Genomic DNA, 23,397 nt, shown 5'->3' on the forward strand with positions numbered 1-23,397 from the left:
ATCAACATTTTTTAACTTAGATTGAAGACCATATGATGTGGTAGAGAGCAAAACAATATCATCAGCATACATTAAACAATTAATATTAGTATCACCCAAAATCAGATCATCATCAACATTATCAATATATGATGGAAAGTCATTTATAAAAATTTTGAAAAGATTAGGGCTTAGGTTATCACCTTGTCGAACCCCTAATTTAACTCTAAAAGAGTTAAAATTTTCCCAGCTTTGACACAAGTTGAGCTAACATTGTACATGTTCTTTACAATGTTGTAAAAATTTCCTCCTAATCCCATCTGTAATAGTTTATATTTAATACCACTATGTATGACTGAATCAAACGCCTTTTTAAAATCTATAAAACAGGCATACAATTTTTTACCTGTGGAAAGTACCGAGTCAATCAGATTTTTAAGCAAAAACATATGATCAGATGTTCTGGACTTTTTAACAAAGCCAATTTGAAACTCAGTAATTAGACTGTTTTGTAATAAATATTTGTCAAGTCTATCATTTAAGATTGTATTAAAAAGTTTACCAATTGCACATGTAATTGAGATGCCTCTGTAGTTTGAGGGATCAGTTGGGTCCCCTGACTTAAAAAGGGGTAGAGTGTATCCTTCAGCCCAGCATTCGGGATATTTTCCTGTATTAAGACATAAATTAAATAATTTTCTATAACATGGAACTAAACTATTGGCACTTGCCTTTAGCATTTCATTAGTTATAAAATCTAAGCCACAAGCTTTATTGTTTTTCAGCTGTGATATAGCTTTAAGTATTTCGGTATCAGTTATTGCAAAATCAAGTTTAGAGGAAGTCGAGTGTTTCTCAATGCTTTCGACTAATTTTTCTATATATTCATTACGCTTTTTGAATCTATTATCTAAAGAATTAAGTGACTTAAAATGATCTAACCAAATATCAGCAGCAATATTTTCTGAGGGATCACAACTATCGGATTCCTTGAGTTTTCTAACTAAATCCCAGTAGACCTGAGGATTATTACACTCTAGATTATCTAACTGATTTAAAATGTCTTCTCGAAATTTTCTTTTTTTATGCTTTCTACTTTTATTATATTGTCTCAACAATTTATAGAATCTACCATGAATGTAAGGGTCATTTGGATATTTAGAATATAATTCAGCATAAGATACAACATTCTTTCTCATTTTTATAAGGTCTATATCAAAAAACTTTTTATTTGTGTATATTTTTCTTGAAGATTTTTTCGGTGGAGAAGGACGCCTCAAACATTTTTTAGAGGCTGTTAATAAAATTTCATTAAGTTTCACAGCCAGCTCATTAATATCAGAGCTGGTATCAAAATGTGAAATAAGATTTTTGCTGTCTTTATCTTGCAGAGCTGATTGAAAGGCCTGAGGGGAGTTTTCCTGCCATTTGAATTTACTACCCATGACTTTAGAATTCGGCTGTGGAATTATATCAAGGAAATGATGGCTAAGAATTTTCCATGATAATTTACAGTGACAGTCACTTAAAGTTGGGTTAAAAGTTGAAACATTAAAATACAAAATGTTTTGCATCAAACTATCTGAAGCCAGTAAATAATCGACAACACTGGTACCCATGTGATTATAGCATGTATATTTACCTAACGAATCACCCAAAGTTCTACCGTTTAACAAACGAATTTGGTTCCCCAGGCATAATTCAATCAGCTCTTTACCTCTAGTATCGACTGTTGTATCTCTGCTGTTTCTAACATTTAAATTGAAATCAACTGGATAATTATCATTGCTAATTGGAAGATGATCTGTACTGTCCGAGGACACAAAGTCTAATAGATTACCACAACGTGCATTAAAATCCCCACAAAGTAGGACATCACCCTTAGACTTAAAATGTAATATGTCCTTTTCTAACAGCTGAAGTATATCAGTGGACAGATTTTTAGTATAAATGGATTGGGCTGGTGGATCATATGCCAAGCATAAATATAAATCATGATTAAAGTTAAAATAAGATTTATCAAATTTCATCCACTGAAAGTCTTTTTGTGAGTTCACTAGCAAAGAAATATGAGGCTTTAGGGCCTGTTTGATAAATATAGCTAACCCTCCAAAATATCTACCGTTGCCAGAAATGGGTCGACAAACAGGGTAGTATTTATAACCATCTATAGAGAGGGGGGTATTATACCCTATGTGTGTTTCCGCTAGGAGAATAATATCATATGCTTTGATCTCGGACAGAAACATATCATCGTCCAATTTGTTCATACCACCATGCACTATGCCTCCAACATTCCAGAAGCAAAATTTAAGATCTTTCTTTACTTTTGGTTTACTAGAATTACATGCATTACCTTGAGATCTTGATGGAACAGATCTATTAGCTTTACTATGACACATAATAACAAGATGTTAAAATACAAATAAAAATATAAGGTAATGCTCTTACAATAAAATTGAGCAGTTATAGATAAACAATGTTCTATTGCTACAGGGTGTCTAGACAACACAAACTGCTGTATATCAAGTGTATATTTAACTTTTTATAATACTTGTTTGGTCTTAAATATTAAGTTATTTGGAGTAAAAGATATTCAAACTTTCTAATTTTTTTTTTAACAAATACTAAAAACAAAACAGAAAGCAAAACCAAAAAAACAAACAAATTCAAATTAAAGCTTAGACTTTCTATGTACTCTAAATGAAAACAAAATTTTCTATAGGCACAGATAACTCAAAAAGTGAGTGTTTGTTTTTTTTTGAGAATTTACAAAAGTAAGATATTTGTACTAAAAATGAGACAGTGTATAAAATTTAGTAATCAACCACTTGATTTGTATGGGTCAATTTACTATTTTATGACAGTTTTTGCAAAAATAAAATAAAAAATCAACATAAAGGCAAAAGGTCAACTTAGTTCCATCTGTCACCCCAATAGTCTCCATAATAATAGCCGTATCTTTGGTTGTTATAGTTGTAAGGTTTTTTGGAACTCTTCGTCGATGGTTGACAGTTAAGTATTTCTTCACATGACCGCTTAATGTTTGATGCGAGACGGGCAACACCTTGATCTGTTAAATGGAAGCCGTCGTCTTTTATAAACCTATCAATAGGTTTTCCTCTTGTTGCTAGGTTGTCGTTGTCGCATAGAGAGACGAAATTGTATTTTATAAAATGATTCCTCACAAGGGCATTGACTAAGTGCACTTGGTTGTTATAAGTGTCTTTGTCTTTTCTAACGGTGGCAAGCGAGATCACAACTTTGCAAGAAGGCCACTTTTTATTGGTAGTTTGAACAATGTTGTCCAATTTTGTAACACAATTATCTGCTGAGTTATCCTTTAAACTGTTTGTCAATGAATGTAATACAATAACATTAGGTGCTGGAGATAATTTGAGTTCCTCTATAGTTTTTGCTGTGTCTTCTAAGTGGAAAGCTGTGTATTTAGTTGTGGTGAAATTCTTGGATAAGAAATTTGTGTTTAAACGACTTGTATTAGAGGTTCCCACAATAATGACTTTAGGTTTCTGATTGACATCTGACTTTGGTTTATTCACCGTATCGAGGTTCTTGTTTTTAGGAATTGTTTCCACCTTATTTGGGGATTTATTTACACATGACGTCATTCATTGTTTACAAACGTTATTTTTGCACTCGCACTGACATTTCAACCGTTCAACAGTTCAAACTTCTTCTGGATTGAATACCACAATGGGATTGAAGGTAGATCAAGGTATAGTAGTACATTGAATATTTTAAAACTGAGAAAAGTGTAGCATAGCTAATTCAAAACATATTACGTTAGTTAAAGACAGTGGCGGACCCCTGGGGTTCCGGGGGTTGGAACACCAAATTATTTTGGACGTTCAATACATTATTCTATATAATACTACTTAAAATATTTTATTTCCCCCATTTTTTCGCTATAATTATGAAATCTGTAGGCGACTGTGTTGGGACATAAAGTTGGAACCCCCCTTTTTCCTTTTATCCCGAGTGTTTGGAACCATCTTTTAAAACAATGGGTGGATCCGCCTCTGGTTACAGAACTTTCTGTAAATGTCAAAATAGGTATAAAATCTCGGGTTGTTTTGGATATATATATTGCTTGACCCTCATGGGTGTAATTTTGCAATAAAGATTATTTTATAAATTGTTATTTGGATGGAGAGTTGTCTCATTGGCACTCACACCACATCTTCCTATATCTATACCAAGAATTATTACTTCTTTACCAAACCTTATTAAATAGATTATAGTATTAATATTTGTCAAATTCATATTTGAGAAATGATCAGCCTGTTTTTCTAAACATATGATTGGATAAAGGGAGGTGCGGTACAACCCTCGGCGTAAGAAGGGGGAGGGGTCCGAAGGTTGGACCCCCTTTTTAACGATAAATGCATAAATTTTAAAGGGAAATCTATTTGGAAACCCTATCTCCAGATTTGGAACCCCCTTTTAAAAATATGTTTCCTATTTTGACTGGATTTTTTTTATACCAATGCTTCATTTAATTTAATATATAAGTCCTAGGTGCCTACAAAATTATTTCATCTCGCCACATTGACTGCTGTGTTTGTTGCTGTTCAGTTGTTGCTGCATATATATATATATATATTTTTATATATAAGTGATCTCGTTTGAAATGGTTTTACAACAACATTTCTGTTACTTCGGGTTTTTTTAAATATTTTTTTAGCATGCTATGCGATCTGGGCAATGCGATATATGGGTTTGCTCATTGGGCATTTGATGTGGTAAAAATCATCCAACAGTCTTCCTATTTTTATATTGTAAAGAAAGATGTCTGTGAAATATTTAAATTTCTATTTTATTTTGGTACTGGCTATGGTTACATATATTTATTACTTACGAGTGTAACAATGATATTTATGTCTACGGTTACATTGTGTTATTGTTACGTAAATGCACTCAAATGAAAAATTATTTTTAACAATATTTTATACAAATTTTAAATTTTAATTTGATTGTCAGTGTACACGCAACCAGTATGTTGTTTCAGTCCGATGCATTTTTGGCCCGGTGTAACCACTCTCAGTGGCGGATCAAGAAATTTACATAAGTGGGGGCCCACTGACTGACCTAAGAGGGGGCCGGCTCCAGTCACGCTTCAATGATTCCCCTATATAAGCATCCAAATTTTTTCCCAAAAAGGGGGGGGTCCCCTGCCTCCCCTAAATCCACCTCTGACTCTAGGCAGCCCTCACAAACGAGTAATTGGGGTGGATGGGTTGGGTGGCTCAGTGTTGTATTAATATATAAGAAGATGTGGTATAACTGCCAATGAGAAAAGTCTCCTGTTCATATAAGTCGTAATTTGTAGAAGTAAACCATTATAGGTCAAAGTACGGTCTTCAACACCGTGCCTGCATGGGCTCTCACCGAACAGCAAGCTATAAAGGGCCCCAAAAGTGACTAGTGTAAAACCATTCAAACTGGAAAACCAATGGTCTATAGATATAGGAAAATGTGGTATGAGTGCCAATGAGACAACTCTCCATCCAAGTGACAATTTATAAAAGTAAACAGTTATGGTCAAGGTACGGCAATTCAACACGGAGCCTTGGCTCACACCTAACAGCAAGCTGTAAAGGGCTCCAAAAATTATTAGTGCCACGGTAAACTATTCAAACGGCAAAACCAACGGTCTAATCTATACAATAACGAGAAACGAGAAACACTTATAAACCACATAAACAGACGACAACCATTGAAGGCACTCAATAAAATTTACTAGTGTAAAACCATTCAAGCGGGAAAACCAACTACTGAATACCAAACTCCTGACTTAGGACAATTATTTTTTTTGTATTGTTACAATCTCAAAAACGTGTCCGATAATTTAAGAATGTGTCCGGTTAAAAACGCCAGAATATTTCAAAACTCATATACCCCCAATGATACTCTGTAAAGTAAAAACGCAATTCAATATTAATGGTGTGGGATACGATAGAACCCTTATTGTTCGGTTGGATTATAAATGATTAGAAAAAAAAGTCGAAGCAGGTGCCAAAAAAAATCTGGAGGAAAGGTTTAGTAATCCGTACAGACAAATGTCCAAGGTATGCTACACTGTGCACTCTTTCTTCTGCTTGCAGACACAGACTATAGGTCTGGTTTTAAAAAAAAATTGCACAATAAAAAGTTATTTTTATTTGAAGCGCTTTAATTTATGATTTTCATCAATATGATTATTATTATAATAAAGTTCAGACAGAGGTACTTCACAATTTAGAAAACTAATACATCATGTACATTTTATATTGTATTTTTTCCCGGTGCTTGACCATGTTTACTGTATGTCATTGATAAGCATTAGTTTGTTCAGCATAGGTAATTCATAACAAGCATAACTGCAGGCTAAGTTTACAACACATAATTAACTATTGATTACTTAATGTCCAGTGGCAAATATGTCATGCGTATTTAGAAAAAAACCCATTAACATTTCATTTAATACGTTTAGTAAAGTTTAAATCATCGTTTAATAGTAAGTAAATTCTATTGTTTTAATATTATCCGGTGATGCCTAAATGTCTTTTTACAAAATGTATGTCTATGAGGGTACTGCTCGACCGGCTTCCCGCAGAAGTGGTTTCGCCAATGCAATTTGACATGTTTATCAAATCATTGACGTCACATTGACGCGATTTGGAGGAATCGGACACGTTTCTGTGTGCTACCATAGATAGATGTATAACATCTCTGGTGCTACATATATGACTATGTACGATAAATTTTCAATTAAATTGAATTTCCACTTCAATCTGTTAAACATTTTGTACTTTAAAAATTTGTATAAAGTAGTTAGTATATATTTAAATGTCTTTTGTCGTTGTTTCACAGATCTTATTATAAAGAGCACATAAATAGACCGATGGTTAAAGCTACACGTGTATGAAATACTTGCCACTGGCAAACACCAATACTTTGATGATGATGAATTAAATTATCATATTTTCCTTTTTTTTTATTTAGAAACAAATTTCAACTTTGATTGATTATAATATATACATGTAGTATCAGAAGTCCAGTCCATTATTACTGGACTTCTGGTAGTATATACAGTAATAAGTAAATTTTGATGTCAGACCATTCCCTTCCATAATTGTGCATTCTTTTTATTTTTACATAACACAGAAATGAGGAAAGTTTTAACATAAGAAAATTTATAGTAGCCTTTATAAATTCATTACATTTTCTTTCCTCAGAATGATAAACAGCAATGGAAACAGGAGCAGACATGGGAATGTTCAATGTGAAAATTGAAGACCTATAAACAAAATGATGTATCAATATGGCACTCATCAGAAAAAAAAACCCAACATTTAATCATGAACCATTGAATCCTGAGTTTCGTACAAGTACCAAAACATTAAAGGTGGATGCTTAAAATGAGCTCATATTAGAACTAAAGTGTCCTCTTGAATTACCACTGTACATGTAAAAAGACACATCATATCCGGGACTGAATTGAGGAAAAGAGCCAGGAAACTGACATTCAACAAAGCATTCCAAAGAAAAGATGGCATAGGGGGAGAGCAATGAAACATGATACATGCAAAATTAATTGTTTCTTTGATTGTTTTATTTATGAGCTTTAAAGGTTCATAAAATAACCAAGGGGCATGCAAATGACAGAGATTTTTGCCACAAACTTCACATGTTGGTATGACATTGAATGTTTTATTATATATTAAAAAATGGTTATGATAAATAAAAGAAATTTCAGTTATGATTAAAAATAAGGTAATCGAGACATTGTTTTGTGTTGGTTATAATGCATTGCCTAACATAGTAACATATGACTGCATTAATTACAACATATTTTAAGCAATAGCAAAATACCAAAAAATGAACAGTATTGAAGATTCTAATCTTGTTTGATATATATATAAATTATGCGCTATTACACACATTGATACTGTAAAATATCAGCCTCGAACCACAGTATGAATCTCCCTGATGTCGAGTACGTATTATTTTTATAAACACTGAAAGACAGTCACAATCAAAATCAAGAAGTAAGCAAAGAATCACAAAACGAAAGGGCATTTACAACAACACTTTGAAAAATACATATATAAAAACAACACGAACTCCATTAAAAACCGGTAGTGAATTCAGGTGCTCCTAATGGGTAAAATCCGATAAACTGCTTATCTTGCTTCATTTCTGTTGTTTTCTCTATCGCTTCAATAGTTTTTCGATAGACGAGAGTAAGCTTGATAATTTTCCTTGGTCATGTTCACGTCGCTAAAAAAAATCTGCGCAGCAGGGTGATATAGTCAAAGAGAAAAACGTAACCAGCTAAAAAAGGATAATAATAATATTGTCACAGAATTATCAATAAAATTGAGAAAGGAAATGGTGAATATGTCAAAGCGACAACCACCCGACCATAGAGCAAACAACAGCCGAAGGCAACCAATGGGTCTTCAATGTAGCGAGAATTCCCGCACCCGTAGGTGTCCTTCAGCTGGCCCCTAAAATATGCATAATAGTACAGTGATAATGGACGTCATACTAAACTCCGAATTATACACAAGAAACTAAAATTTAAAATCATACAAGACTAACAAAGGCCAGAGGCTCCTGACTTGGGACAGGCGCAAAATTGCGGCGGGGTTAAACATGTTTATGAGATCTCAACCCTCCCCCTATACCTCTAGCCAATGTAGAAAAGTAAAAGAATAACAATACGCACATTAAAATTCAGTTCAAGAGAAGTCCGAGTCTGATGTCAAAAGATGTAAGAAAAGAAAATAAATAAAATGACAATAATACATAAATAACAACAGACTACTAGCAGTTAACTGACATGCCAGCTCCAGACCTCAATTAAACTGATTGAAAGATTATGTCTTCATCATATGAATATCAGGTACAATCCCTCCCGTTAGGGGTTTAGTATCATACTATCATAAAATATATGAGAAGAACATAACCCGTGCCATGCCAACAACTGTTTTTTTTAGAAATAAATGTGTTTAGTTCCGATGCAAAGACCCTATCAGTGAATCAATGTTAAAGCCAAAATATGCAATCTTTAATGACCTGACAACAGTATCGTAACTATATCCCCTTTTAATAAGTCTATTTAAAGGTTTTGTTAGTTTCTGAGGAGAATACTGACATTTTTGTGCTTTATAAAGAATATTTCCATAAAATTTTGGATGTGAAATACCTGAACGTATAAGATGTCTGCATGTTGAGTTATATTTACGAATTATTTCCTTATACCGGTGATAAAATTTAGTAAATGTTTTGACCAGTTTGTGATATCGAAAACCCTGGTGTAATAATTTTTCAGTAATACATAAATTTCTCTCGCTAAAATCTAATACATTGTTACATACACGAGCGAATCGTACAAGTTGAGATATATAAACACCATAAGATGGTGACAAGGGAACGTCACCATCTAAAAATGGATAATTAACAATAGGAAATGAAAAATCATCTCTTTTATCATAAATTTTTGTATTAAGCTTCCCGTTTATGATATAGATATCAAGATCGAGGAAAGGGCAGTGGTCATTGTTATCATTAGCTTTATTTAAAGTAAGTTCTACAGGATAAATTTCTTTAGTATACATACTGAAGTCGTCATTATTTAGAGCCAATATATCATCCAAATATCTAAAAGTATTGTTAAATTTTTGTATCAAATGTATCAAACCTATATTTGGATACCAATTGTACTGAGATGCACATTGTGAAAACTTCTCTAATGATACACACTTAATCAGAGATATCTACAAAAGATACAATATATATGCCACAATTATTATATAGCATACTATACTTACCTAGTTTAAAAGTTTTCAGTTCCAAATATTTTTTGAAACAATACACCTTCAAGTAAAAAAGATTAACAACACCAAATCTACTGAAACAGTACTGAAAATAACAATACCGAAATAGTACTGACAAAATCAGTACTGAAACAGTACTGACAAAATCAGTACTGAAATAGTACTGAAAAATCAGTACTGAAACAGTACTGACAAAATCAGTACTGAAATAGTACTGACAAAATCAGTACTGAAACAGTACTGTTAAAATCAGTACTGACACAGTACTGACAAAATCAGTACTGAAATAGTACTGACAAAATCAGTACTGAAACAGTACTGAAAAAATCAGTACTGAAATAGTACTGACAAAATCAGTACTGATTTCATTGAAAGTATAACATTATAAGTTTTCAGTCTTTCCTAACAGTACTGATATGTACGAGGGTAGAAATGTACCATAAAAGTGTGGGTAAATTATTGGTAGTGTATCAAGTAATACACCTATCATAAATTTTAGAAATATTAGGCAGCAAAAGTTGTGGGGTAATAAAAACATAAAATTTAAAGGAAAATGTTTAGTTTATCTAAATTGGATAAAAGATGGTATTATTTTCATAAACGATATAATTGATCAAAAAGGTCACATATCACAAAAAGTTATATTGGAAAAACTAATCTCAAAAACTATTGGATCTCCGAACTTTTAAAATTGAGTAATTGTATTCCAAAAGAATGGGTTAGTACATTAAAATCTGACAAATCTTTGAAAACTTCTATAAAAACAAAATTAAACTTGTCCTTGACTGTTAACAAAAAATCAAAATTAATTGAAAATATGTCATCCAAAGATATATATAACCATTTAAATAACAAAACTGATGAGAGACCACTAGGATTTTCCAAACGGAAAAACATCTTCAATCTAGAATCAATCACTCCAATAAATAATGTGCTTCAATTTACTTTTACCTATTTAATAAATAACAAATATAAAATGCTAAGATGGAAATTACTCCATTACATCCTCCCATGTAAACAATTATTACTACAATGGCACATACAAGAAACAAGTATGTGTGACTTGTGTAACTTGACTGAAGATTACGAACACTTTTTTCTCAAATGTCAATTCTTTCATGAATTTTGGAAGAAAATATATGTAGTTGTAAGCAAAATCAAAATTGGGTCACATATTTTTAATTTTAAAACTTTAGTACTGGGCTATAAAAAACATGATCCTATGTATAATGATATAAATCTCTTCCTAACTGTCTTAATATATTCAGTTCATAAAAGTACTCATATATCAAATTATAAACAAAAAGGCATAGACGCTTATGCAGTTTTTAGAAATGAATTTTTAAACACATACGAAATTAACAAATATATTAATGCTAAAAACAGCAAATTTTTAAATGATGTAAAAAGATACATATGATCATGAATAGCTAGATTTAATATATTTTCATGTATAAAATTTGTGTAGCAAAAGTTGACAATATATCTGAACACGTGGTATTAAACCAAAACATCATGCTTCGTGAAAATGTACAGAATTTTGTCTCAAAACGCATTTATTACACACTTAAGGTAGATTCATGGTATACCGCCATCTTGGATTGTACAATCACAGTACAAAATCGGTCTAGTTATTTGCCTAAATCTGCAAATTTGAAAACAGATTTGCAATTAAATGGTTATACTGTTTTTTCTTTTTAAAGAAAACTTGTTATTTAATGGTATTGTTCAAAATATTTTAACTATATATCTTTTTTTTTTGGTTTTAAAATTATTTTTTTCAAATGAGCCATTTAAGGGGAGATAACTCTTTTAGTAAAAAATTTATACTGGGCTAATAGGGAAATTTTTTATTTTTACTTCTAGCAAGAAAACAAGTTCGGTGACACCATGTTTTATTTTTATTTTCTTAAAACATGTTATGAAACCTTTCTTCTCATAATTTATTTCAAAATTCTATCTCTTAGAATTTTTTTTATGCACATTAATGTGTTTTTTCATGAACAAACTAACCAAATTTTGGCAATTTTCAACGGCTCATAGCTTGAAAAATAGCACGGTGACCCATACTTTTTATTAAATTTTTGAAAAGAGCATAGTAAAATCTTCATTTTGGCAAATTATAAAAAATTCTGTCTCAAAAAAGATATACTTGTGATCTACCTTAATCACTTAATCAAATGAATTTCCATTTACAATGTCGAAACTTACCACATATAATTTTTAACTTAAGTTTAAGTTGTTCATGAGTATCAACAAAACGTATAAATTAATCGGCACAATTGATCAACCAGCTTCAACGGTTTTCATCAATAAGGTTAAAGGTCAATGATCATAAAGTTTTAATCTTTAGAAACAAAACCGGACAAAACTGTACACTTTCCGTAATCATGAAACAATATAGTTTGTAAAATGTTTGTAATAACCATGAACTGTAAAACTAACAAACTATCTATAAATATGAATTCACTGCATAAATTCCCTGGTTATCCAGTGACTAATTTACAGGGATACTCTGCCAACTGCTGTAGGTCGAGTAATTTGTAAAAACAGCAAAGAAAAATGCAATAAAGATATTATTTTATAAAAAAATAAAAAAAAAAAAATAAAAAAAAAAAAAATATGTCATCATTCATGCCATCCAAGTCACCGTTTCTAGGAGATATAAAATGTAATGAATTTAATAGACGTTGGCTTGAATTTTCAATTATGATGATTTTGATATTAATTGGAACGGTTGGAAATGTACACACAATTTTGGTTTACTTGCGAGTGAAAGATATGAAAGAACGGTTCCATGGTCGAACATTAATTATCTTGCTCTCAGCTGTCGATTTAACAACATGTGTTGTAGTTGTGCCTGTCGAGACGTACAATGTCCGTTGGCGTTATTCCATATCATCAAATGCTGCTTATAAACTGTCTCAATATATTGTTTTCACGACAGTCATGTCTTCGTGGTTGATTTTAACTGTTATTGCCTACGAGAGATACAAGACTATCTGCGGGATGTGGTTAGTACTACATCAGTAATACCTTTTGATATTTACCCGATGGTTTAATGGATAGTCTACAATTTGTCAACACAATTTAGTTTGTGTTTTAATGGTAATATTTACTTTAGTGGTTTCTTCACCGATTTTGGCCGTTGTTAGGATTAAACCAGTTCCGTTGAAAAATGGAACACTTTTTGGAACGGAATGCACAACGTACAACCATTTTAGAACTAAACTGACTGTTTGGTTGTTTTCAGTTGGAATCGGTTTGTTTGGGTTTTCCTGCTTCATGTGCTGTTCTTATTGCTATGGAAAGATATTATGTTTTTTGTATAAAAAATATGAGAAAGAACAAAAGAGAAGTGAAAACATCATTCTATATTCAGCAAAAGTTCATAAAGCTCAACAATCCTCTTACTATAGACAGAGGAAATCTAAGTGCAGGGTTACAATAAGTATAATTACCGCAACTGGATTCTTTCTCTATGGAGTCATCATTTCTTCGATCGGAGCAGCATTTGATGTGTCGGATTCAGCACTTAAACAATCAATCACTACAGATGTTATGAAATGTGGATATTTTCTGAATAATGTGTGCAATCCCGTTATATATTTTATTTAGGACAACAAATTCAGACATGCTTGCAAGAAACTGTATATAAAATTAAACTAAACAATCAAAACAAAGGCGTGTGCAGATGTATTTACATGAATTGCAATTTGTATAACTTATTTTCCACCACGAACTGTTTTCTGGTCTGATATCTCATAATGAAAATAATTTTAAAAGAATGAACGCATATATAGACGGACAGTCCAGCTAAATGTTAACATTTATGAGTTTACAATGAGATAGCACAATATCCTTATTGTCTTCACCTATAAGTATCAAAGGGAATCGATATTCCTCATTGTTCTACTTCAATGATCCTTCTGTACGTACATGTGAGCACTGTGAGGAAACTTGTATGTAAAATTCAATTTTACTAAAAAAGATATCGTTGATTCAAATTTTTTAAGAAAAAGAAGTCAGAGAATAATCTAGCAAAACAAGTTAATTCCGGGCTTATGTCAAAGAATTATCGAATAAAAAGTATGAAACGATTATTTTGATCATAGCGTACTCTGAAAAGCCTGAACAGTAGATTAGTTAGTCATATTCCACCTTTTAGCCAATTTTCAGAGTAAATTAATCCAATGAACTGCGGTAAATACAATACTGTTCAGACACATCGATTGCAGTTTGCATAACTGTTCAGGTACTACTGCACAGTCAGGACATAGAGTAAAACAATCTTATCTGTCTGCAGGCCAATTGTCTAATCAGTAATGCGTCAGTGCATCAGTCTGAAATTGACTGAAAGAATAAAAAAACTCTTCATTATTTATTGTATGGTCTTGTAAGGACCATTCAGATAAAAATATATGAACTTAAACCACTAGGTCTCCTTTTAATTTATACAGATAAATTGCGTCTGTTCTGATTTTTTTACCCTATACAAAGTAAGTTTGTCAATAATATTATGAGTGGGCGTTAGAGACACGGAATAGTTTGCACTTAAAGTGAAAGGATATAGACACTTAGAATAAGGGACGAAACAAGGACGTTTTCGTTTTTGATGCGTTTTGTTGTTTGATTTTGACATGTGATTATGGACTTTCTGAATTGATTTTTTTTTATTTTACTTTTTATGATGCTTTCAAAGTGCTCGGAAATATTTATATATTATCAATTCAAAACATTGGTGAGAACTACTATACTGTTATTTCTTTCTTTTTAATCATTTGAATGTGTTTTTGTTTTTTTGTTTGTTTATTTATTTTTATCCTCATGCAGAGAAATCAAATTTAAATTGAAATAAACAACATAAAGCGTTAAGGATGAACATGTCCTGTAATTACAGTTTCATAATTTATTCATGTTGACATTATAATGCAATGAATAAATTAACAGATAGATTTGAAATTAGATAAATCCGTAATACAGGTACCCATTTTATTCTAATACTACACCACGCGAAAACATCTATTTAATATATTGTCATACTTTGCAACCAAACTAAAAGGTCAACATTAATGCCAAATCAGAACATTTTCCCTCGATAAACTCGACTATAACGAATTTGTTAGTCGTTGTATTGAATTTTTAATTAAGATTGTTTTGTATTTGATTGGAACGTTTGAAAATTTTAACACAATACTAGTTTTATTACGAATGAATGATATGGAGAAAAAGTATTCCAATTACATTCGTACATTAATTTCCCGGCTCTCAAGTGTCGACTTAACATCACGTGTCGTGGTTATGTGTTTCGATATGTACAGATATGTACACCTATAGAGGTGAAGTGATCGCTAGATTATTTTCGGGAATAGTCGGGTTTTTTTCTGGGTGTTTTTCTGCATCATATACTGTTCTAATTGATTTGGAACTATCTTATATTTGATCAACAAAGAATCTAATAAAGCAAAACAAGAAGAAAACAACATTTTGAAATCTATTACTGAAAAATTATGACACGAGGCTTTTCGATATCATACTAGTCAAAACGTTTACTAAATTGTATCATCGGTACAAGGACATCATTCGTAAGTCTAAATCAAAATGCAGACATCTAATACGTTCAGGTATTTCCCATCCAATATTTTATTGTAATATTTTTACAAAGCACAAAAATGTCGGCATTCACCTCAAAGCTAACCAAACCATTACACAGACTAATTTGGAAAGGATACAGTTAAGATACTTTGTCGGGTCATTAAGAATTGCATATTTTGGTATTGATATTGATTCACTCATAGCTGTATAGGGTCTTTGCATCGGAAATAAACACATTTATTCTAAAACCAATTGTTGTCATGATAAGGGTTATGTTCGTCTCATATATTTTATGATGGTAGGATACTTAACCCTTGACGGAGGGATTGTACTTGATTTTCCTGTGGTTAAGATATAATCTTTCAATCAGTTTAATTGAGGTCTGGAGCTGGCATGTCAGTAACAGCTGGTAGTCCTTTTGTAAATTTACGTATCATCGTCATTTTTCTTAGTTTCTTTTGTTATCTTTTCTGACATCGGACTAGGACTACTTTAAAACTGAGTTTTCTTGTGGGTATTTCTATGTGTTTCTTTATTCTACATTGGGCAGAGGTATAGGGGGAGGGTTGTTCAGATCTCACAAAACATGTTTAACCCCGCTGCATTGTTGCGCCGGTCCCAAGTCAGGAGCCTCTGGCCTTTGTTATTGTTGTACTTTTTTTTTAATTTTAGTTTATTTATATGTTTTGGAGTTTAGTGTGACGTCCATTTTAACTGAACTAGTACACAATTTTATTCAGGGGATTTTCTCGCTGCGTTGAAGACTTATTGGTGGACTTCGGCTGTTGTCTGCTTTTAGGTCGGGTTGTTGTCTCTTTGAAATATTCCCCATTTCCAATCGCAACTTTATATCCAACTTAGAGCAAAGGTTTATGAGGCTTAACAAACCGTTAGTTACAGAAAACCACACTGCAAGGCTACAATCAGTCTATTTAGCTTATTTTCGTAACGTGATCTTCGTTTCTATGGTATCATTATCTTTGCGATTGCAACATAAATTGAAATGAATGATGTTGCAAAATCTTGTTTTTGAAGCGTGGAATTTTTATAAATAATGCATGCAATTCTGTTATATGTTGTATATTTTATTTGTGACAATGAATTCAGACAAATTTGCAAAAAACTGTATATAAAAAAAAGTGATAGCGTTTGCAGATTTTGTCTTGTGAAACAACATTTATAGAATTAATTGCGTAACAGTGTGGTCGACAGTAAAACGTTTGTAGGTTGTAACTTGTTTGTCAACGGATATGATTTCATGCTCACCCAGTCTGTCAGAGGCCTTCCAGTGGGGATTGAAATATTCACTTGTTACACATTCCGATACATAAAATGAAACTTTCTTTTTACAAAGCTTGAAAGGAATTTGTTTTAAATATTTATTATAATCATCACATACAACCGTGTCATTTATAAGAATAATAATGTTCAGAGATGATATTATTTAATAATAATAAAAAAATAGGTTTATCCATTGTACTTCTTCGGTGTGATCATTTAAGAATGGCCTACTATGTATTCAGTGCGTATACATGTGGGTTTTGTTTGTGAAGAGTTCTGGATAATTAAAAAATCATTTGATTTCTTTGTTTAATACAATAAAACGATTCATTCTTTTAGATATTTGTCACTTTGCCTTATCTTCAAGTCCAACACAATTTCTCACGTTTCTTACAAAACTTATATTCTTGTGATGTATTCTTTTGTTGGAAAAAAAATGTATTGATATAGATAGATATAGGAAGATGTGGTATGAGTGCCAATGAGACAACTCTCCTCCCAAGTAATAATTCATAAAAGTAAACCATTATAGGTCAAGGTACGACCTGCAACACGGAGCCTTGGCTCACACCGAACAGCAAGTTATAGAGGGCCCCAAAACTACTAGTGTAAAACCATTCAAACGGGAAAACCAACGAGAAACGAAAAACACATATGAACTACATAAACAGACGACATCATGCATTGTAACTTTTAAAGCCAATTAAGTAAAAAAAATAATCTGAAAGAACGTGCGATATCATATTAGGAAAATTGATGGTCAAACCATAACAAAAAATCAAGTAAAGAATATTAAGTATTCAACCTTTATAGCTTGCTGTTCGGTGTGAGCCAAGACTCCGTGTTGAAGGCCATTTTTATTTATTTTTAAATTACAAAGGTTATTCCTGATTAGTATTTTTTATTATTTTATTTAGGCGTTTAGAACCTTTGGTGACCTCACAGTTTAAATGTCTATGATAAGTACGTCGTGAGCAGTGGGCATTACGGACGAACGTTCACCTAATTTTCCCCAGTCAATGAATGGCCATAGCTACACTGTTATGAATTTCATTCTAAGTTTCAAGACAATGTTTTGGGTGGTAAAATTAACATTTGTATTCAAGTTTTTTGTTTTCTCAACCAAACAGTAAAATAGAGAGAGCAGCAATTTATTGATGTTTCAATCTCATCAATTCATTTGGAAAATAAATTAAAGGTATAACACAAACACTGAGAGAATTGCATGAACTCAAAAGGAGCGACACCAAGTTTGTTTAGCAGGAAAGCATTGCATTTCCTGCTTTACATGTATCACCCGCTATGTAAATCAATATAAAACACAATTCAAATGAGGTCAAGGTCAGATGACACCTGTCAAGTGAGATTTCGTCCAAACCACGATCACTTAACATTGTTCAATGATCCATCAAATGAGGTCATGGTCAAGTTAAAACTAATTTTGGGTGCACACCATATTATATATTTAAATTGTGCGCACAATATATTTAAATTATGCGTACAAAATATTTCGTGCGCACAATATATTATTACGTGCGCACAATACATTATTTTGTGCGCACAATATATTTAAGTTGTGCGCACAATATATTTTTTCCTTGCATTTCCCTAGCGGGGATCGGTACCGGAGAAACGAATCAAGGAAGTATTTTAAAGTTTTCAAACAGCCAGGAAATATTTCTAACTCACTCTGATTAATGAAGTTATAGCAAAGGTCAGTAATGTTTATCCGTTCATTTTGCAACCAATATATTTGGATGTGTCTTAGGTTTTCTTTGTTTAAAGATGTTTATGCCAACTGCAGAAACATTTGAATTTGAATTTGAATATGCAATATAAAACGTAAGGAATACAATTCAAAATTATTTTCTTACTATTAATATTTTATTTTAATAATGTAATGATTTGATTTTTTCCAAAAGAATTAAAATAAAATGTTCTTTGTTCTTTTTTAAAAGTTTTTTTTTGCGTTTCAGAATAGACCCATCAGGTTTTTAAAATGGAGAAAACTGCAACATTTACCGTTCTAAGTTACAAAGAGGACAATTTAACAAAATTATTGACAAACTCTGCATCACAAGTTAACATGTCTACATTAATACCAGCCAGATATCCTAACCTTGATGATATCGAATATCAAGAATTTATTAGACGGTGTGCAGAATTTTCATTTATGATCATCTTGTGCTTAATTGGAACGGTTGGAAATATTCATACTATATTGGTTTACCTGCGAGTGAAAGAAATGAAAGAACGGTTCCATGTTCGAACATTACTTATCTGGCTTTCTGCTATGGACCTTACTACATGTGCTATAGTAATGCCTTTCGAAACGTATTATGTTCGCTTCAGCTATTCCGTATCGTCAAATGCTGCTTGTCAGCTAATTCGATATACTAATTACACGACAAGCATATCTTCATGGTTGATATTAACAGTAATTGGTCATGAGAGATACAAGAAAATCTACGCTATATTATTTGGTACTAAGTCAGTTATGCCTTGTAAAATTTGTAAAGTAACAAATTGGTTTAAAGGAAAGTCTTCTTTTTTCAAACACAATGTAGTTTGTATTCTAATCACCATATCTGCTTTAATTATGTCTTTTCCGGTTTTTGTATTTCTCGGAATTGTTGAAACTGTTCCGTTAAACTATTCAAGACTTCTTGGAACACAATGCACATCACATCATCAGTACAGAAGTCTTGTAACTGCTGGATTGTATTCGGGGGGAGTCGGTTTATTTGGGATAGTATGCTTCGTGTACTGTTCTTATTGCTATGGAAAGATATTATTCGTAATTCACAAGCAATCTAAGAATGAAAAAGCTAGAAGGGAAAACAGCATTCAACTTAGAGCTAAAGTTCACAAAGCCCAACAAACCACCAGCTACAGAAAAAGGAAACCACACTACAAGGTTACAATAAGTCTCATTGTGGCAACTGGATTCTCGTTTTTAGGGTTCATTATTTTTGCGATCGTAACAGCATTTGAAGTGTCGAATTCACCTTTTAGACATGCTACCATTAAAGGTGTTTTGGAGCGTGGAATTTACATAAATAACGCATGCAATCCTGTAGTATATTTTATTTGTGACATAACATTTAGACATGCTTGCAAAAAACTGTATTTATGTATAAGAAGATGAGCTAACAAGCAAAGGTGTGTACAGATTTTGTCTCATGGATTGGAATATGTATCTCTTCGTTTCCTAAACAAATGTTTTATTTTTGTCTAATTTTGGATTCATATTTAAATATTTTGTTCACCAAAAAAGCCCTAAATTAGAAGCAACATTACAAATAAAGGTTACAAAAAACTGCTTAGAGAATCACATGAACTAGAAAAGAGCAACACATGGTTTATCAAATGGTAAGCATTTCCTAGTGTGTATACATCACTTGTCATGTGAATCAATAAAACTATATTTGAACGATTTGAAAAATTAAAAAAAAATGGTTTTGCCCAATAAATGACATGTATTTAATGTTTTCAACCCTCTTCTCCTTGTCTTTTTTAAGGAATCAAAATCGTAACCTTTTTTACAAATCGTTATGATTATATAATTTTTTAACAAAATCTGATATTTTTTTTTCTGGTAACAACATTAATTTGTAAATAAAACAAATAGTTACTTTTTAATTTGGCCGACATTTTATTTTGTTCCTTATCTATAGATAGCACACTGTCCAAAGTTATTACACGTGTAAATACACAATAAGAGGATAGGGTAATTCAACTTTTGATTGCATATACTGATAGAATGCATTTTTCACTTTTTTATTTTAATATTTTATTTAATAGCCATGAAGACAATGTGTTCAGTACAATCTATGCTACTAAAGAAAATAAATTACATAGACATTTTCTAACATTGATGATTCCCAATTTCTTATTCAGCTCATATCCAAAAGTATAAAAAATATAAACAATCCAAAAAAAAAGATCTTGATCAACAATTTAAGAATTTAAAGAATATGAGAGAACCATGCTATAAAACGATTACGTGGAAAGACGACCCTTTTTAACAATTTAGAATATATTTCTGAAGCTTTAGTGATGATATTTGTAATGTAGGCATCGATAAGAGCTACAGGTCGAATCATTTTTCACTGATTTTGATTTATATAATTTATGACTTATGAAAACATCATATGGATAGGTACAAGCAGACATAGTCATGACAACATTTGTCAAAAGCGGGGACTGAAGGCGAGTTCCTTTACTGTCGAATATTTGGTAGCACTTTTTGTGTTAATTTAGATAGAATCTAAAGCCTACATTATACTCCACTAGTAAAAGGAATTTGAATATGTTACCAAAATTGTCAAAATAGTCCCTTACCCCATTATGAAATATACATTTTACAGAATTTGCCTGTGCTTATTTTCGAAGCATTAAAATACCAAAAAAAAAGACTTATTTTGACATGAAGTGTTTTTTTGGGTTTTTTTTAAATTTTAAACATATTTTATTAATAATCACCTGTAGGTCGATGCCACTGCTGGTGGAGTTTTAATTCCACCAGCCCAGTAGTCAGCACTTCTGTGCTAACATGAGTTATCATTGATATGGTCATATTTATAAATTAAATATTTACAAAACTTTTAAATTTTTGAAATACTAAGAACTAAGGCTTTTCTACCTCAGGAATAAATTACTTTAGTGTATTTGGCAAAATGATTAGGAATTTTGGTTCTCAATGCTCTTCAACTTCGTACTTTATTTGGCCTTTATAACTTTTTTGGATTCGAGCGTCACTGATGAGTCATTTGTAGATGACGAAACGTGCGTCTGGCTTAAATACAAAATTTTATCCGGGTATCTATGATGAGTTTATTAACATCAACCAGGAGGCAACTAAGGGGCCCCCAAGTTTTACAGGCTCATTTGTCGGGAAAAAACAAATGAGGAAAAAAACTCCCATTTTATGCAACATCTATCTTTATAAATATTATCTATCTTTGTACACCTGTACATGTAATATAATCTCTGATCTATATATCTATACTTCACACCAAATATAATCATTTGAATACAGTATTCATTCTATCGGATTGGTTTTTTTTCTCAAAGGCGGTATCTGTATTTATTTACAAGCAGTTTAATTTGTAGTGCATATCATATGAAGTTTTGATACCTAGAAAAATACACCAAAACTCAGACGTCGTCTTCATTTTGAAGCGAACATATCGGCATTTCTCTTGAATAATGATCACATCAAAATTTATTATGTCAACGTTGAATTTAAACATTTTTCTCACCATTGGATATGAACTGTAAATGGCTTGTTAGAAGAGCATGGACATATATTAACCTATGATTTTCTTTTTAAAAGAATGTATAACTCAACAGCCAAGTTCTTCCAGTTTTTAAGGGCATATAATTGTACTCAAAAGTGATTGCAAGCCATTGGAAACAACATATAAAGAGGAAAATATCAACAAGCTTTTATTAGGTCAGATAAGGGTTTTAAGGAAATTTATACTTTTTCAAACTAGGGTAATAGACCTACAGATTTTGCAGCAGAAACAATGGAAAGGAAATTCTAAATAATGTTATTGGAAATAAGAATAAAATACAATTTTATCTTCCCAAGGTTTGACAAAACGCTACGCTATTTTGGTTTCAATACAGAATTATTCATAAATTTTTGGTACAAACGCTCTTCTCATTTAACTGAACATTTTAAACTTCAATGTGTGTACGATTTTCAAAAAAGAGCAAGAATCTAAAGAACATTCACTTTTGGGTTGTCATATTGTAGCTGACATTTAGCAAAATATGAATTCTTGGACTTTTTATATATTTTATTTCGAAATTCAACTAAATGTGTGTGTTGTCATGTTTGGCATCTATGAAAATTATAAATTGAAAATTCTCAAAAATAAAGTATTTCACTCACAAAGTAGATCAGTTACAGATGTGTGGTGCAAGATGTAAGACCTCAAATAAAAGGACATCAAAGTTATATAAAATGAAACAAATTTCTTCAAAACCAGTGAGTGGGAAAGAACACAAATTGTACTTGAAACTCTCGCTTAAGGTAGCACAATACAAAGATTTTTCATTCCCAATCAGTCATCTTTAAACTGATGTAATTCCACTCATCTTTCTTTAAATTTTATAAATGAGGTACCAAAAGAAAGAAGAAGGATCAATCTTTCAAATTGTGATAATTTCATTATGACATAATTATTACATAATTAATTGTTATGTAATTAGTTGCCATATTGTGATGTCCATACTTGAATGAATTTAGCTTCTTTGTTATTCATAGCATTCCAAAATATTTTATGGATTCTTGCACACAACACAGTTTGACCTCCAAAACTGTGTCTCAGATTTTTCCTATTGCATTTCATTCTCTCATAAATATTCAATGAAGTTTGCAGCATCAATTCATAAGAGACCACAAAATTCAATTGGGTATAAAATTTGTTCTATTGATGATTTTGGACATCTGAGACAAAATATTGAACAGACGTTTGCTTTTCCATATATAACTTTCACGAAATACATCTGAGGGAGCTTCCATTTGATATTCATTCGGCGGGTGGGGTGGGACTAGGATTAATTTTGAAAAAGACAGGACACGAGTCTTTAGTAAAAATTGCAGTAAGAGACACTTTGCAAAAAAAAGGTAGGATGAAAATGTATGTAAAAGAAGTCAGGATAAACTAATAAAAAAGGCAGG

At 31.7% G+C, this 23,397-nt stretch overlaps 2 long non-coding RNA genes across 2 annotated transcripts in view; both read left to right on the forward strand.

Annotated features, from left to right (window-relative positions):
• LOC143047617 (uncharacterized) overlaps positions 1-23,397 on the forward strand; it is a 102,700-nt gene that overhangs the window by 23,435 nt on the left and 55,868 nt on the right. The gene's annotated exons all lie outside the window — the stretch shown is intronic.
• On the forward strand, positions 3,628-7,763 carry LOC143049190 (uncharacterized). Its single transcript, XR_012970110.1, has 2 exons — positions 3,628-3,715; positions 7,218-7,763. It is a non-coding gene; the product is annotated as an uncharacterized LOC143049190 (long non-coding RNA).

The sequence above is a fragment of the Mytilus galloprovincialis genome, chromosome 10 (genome assembly GCF_965363235.1).
Source record: "Mytilus galloprovincialis chromosome 10, xbMytGall1.hap1.1, whole genome shotgun sequence".
NCBI lineage: Eukaryota > Metazoa > Mollusca > Bivalvia > Mytilida > Mytilidae > Mytilus > Mytilus galloprovincialis.